This window comes from Panicum hallii, chromosome 2 (assembly GCF_002211085.1).
Source record: "Panicum hallii strain FIL2 chromosome 2, PHallii_v3.1, whole genome shotgun sequence".
NCBI lineage: Eukaryota > Viridiplantae > Streptophyta > Magnoliopsida > Poales > Poaceae > Panicum > Panicum hallii.
In genome coordinates this window covers 32,639,260-32,641,485 of record NC_038043.1, presented here as the reverse complement: position 1 = coordinate 32,641,485, position 2,226 = coordinate 32,639,260, and positions in this window count along the sequence as shown.

Sequence of the window (2,226 nt, the reverse complement as noted above, 5' to 3'; positions counted from 1 at the left end):
CTTTTTGTGGACTATAGGATGGAAAACAAAATGAATCTAAAGGCACACGAGTATACCTCATGGGCAACCTGATAACTGATACCACTGTTATCACCATAATTTGTCTGGGCCAAAAGGTGGGCCGTGAGCAAGATGGGCTCAAAGGATAACTGTAATGGGCTTGCGAATCGGCTCCTGCATGGGCGGTTTAAGGGCAGATTGGTCATGTATCTAGTTTAAGTTAGTTTAGATATAGATAGTCAGGATTTGTATCGTAGTTGATCAGGATTGGTTAGGAGAGGCAAGTCTCCAGACTATAAATATGTACCCTAGACTACGAATGAAAACAACAACAAGCATTTGCAAACAACTCTCGGTGCATCGCCACCCCTGTTTTAGGGTTTTCTCTGGGTAAGTGCTATGCGGCCCCGATCACACCTCGCGTGATCGGGGCAGCATCATTCCTACCTATTTGTCTTTGTGTTCCTCGTGCTGAAGCGTTGTTGACGGTGTAAGCATCTAGGCCCTCAAGGTATGTTTCAATGATTAATGACAACTATTATTGTGACTAATGAATTTGTGCAGCTTAATAGATCATTATCGCTCATTTGGTCATATGTCAAAAGGGGCCCCTAATTTTCATTATTCAAAAAGGCGATCTCGGCATTCAACTCAATAATATGTCAAGACTAAGGATCTTTCTAGTCCTAAGTGTCATAAGGTTGAGAAGGACACTTAGGTTAGTATAGGTTTTATAGTTTTGTAGTGATCGCACTATGAAGAGGGGTTTAGGCTAAGTAACTTGAGCATGGACATGGTCATTTGAAAATGGATGCACACAATGGTCACTCAGGTTTCTAGAAGTTCAAATAAGTGGTTCTCAACTCATATCTCAAGAATATTTGGATTTCATTCAAGACTCAAATCAGAAAAGGCAAAATCAGAAAAATTCTTTAACACCGGTTTAACTGATGCTCTCACTTTTCTATATGTCGGTTAAATGAAGTCAGCAGAGTCTGGACAAGTCAATACACCGGTTAAACCGACGATGTTTGATTTTAACGTCGGTGCAGTTGTCCAGAAACTTGGTTTTTTAGTTGATCAGTGGACAACTACACTCACCGGTTAAACCGATGATATGTCGGTTAATCTGGCCAAGTTGTAATGGCTAGTTTTCAGAAGGTGGCAGTTTACATTCACCGGTTAAACCGACGATGACTATTGGAGGTACGTCGGATTAACCGGCGCTACGCAGTTTTTCTGGCAGCTTTTTCTCCAACGGCTCTATTCGTGTGAGCTGCCTATATATACCCCTCCAATGGGTCATTTTATTCTTCTTGACACCAGGCAACATCCAAATACTCATAATATAGTCAAGAGCCACTTTGAGCTTCATCATTTCACACACTTGTTCATTCAATTAATCAAGAAGCAAGATTAAGGACTTGAGTAGAGAGAAGCTTGTGTGCATCCGTTCTTGGTGATCGGTTCTTGCTCAAGTGAAGGCCTTAGCTTGTTACTCTTGGTGATTGGCATCACCTAGGCGATCTTGGTGATCGAGGTGTTTCTCGCGGAGCTTACCAAGGATTGTGGGAGCCCGGAGAAGAAGATTGTACGTGGTTTGATCTCCACCACACCGGGATGGTGAACGGAGACTCTTAGTGAGTGCCCTCGTTTCCATGACTTGGGAGGTGACAAGACTCTTTGTGAGTGTCACAACGTGGATTAGGGGTGTGTGCCAACACATCGATACCACGAAAAAAATCCGGTTGTCTTTTGTCCACTTTCTTCATTCAAGCATTTTCGTTCATGCAATTTATTCATGTGCTTGACTTAGGGATCATCACTTTGCTCTACTTTGCTAGGCTTTACTTCCTTTTTTTTATCTCTCCTAGCTTGTGGAGGTAGCTTAGTTATCCGGTTGGCGAATTGGTGCCTTTCTAGCTTTGCATAGGTTAAGGTTGCTTTACCTCATTTTAGAATTTGAAAAAGGACCAATTCACCCCCTCTCTTGGTCCATCGATCCTTACAATTGGCATCAGAGCCTTGTTGCTCATTTGGATCATTAGGCTTCACCGCCTAGAGCTATGGCCAAGATGGGTGGTTCGCCGCCTCACTTCGAGGGCAAGAACTTTGCTTATTGGAAAGTTCGTATGGCCGCATACCTTGATGCGATTGCCCCCGAAGTGTGGTCGGCAACTAAGATCGGGTTCACCGGAACTCCCACCACCGAACAATTAAAATGGA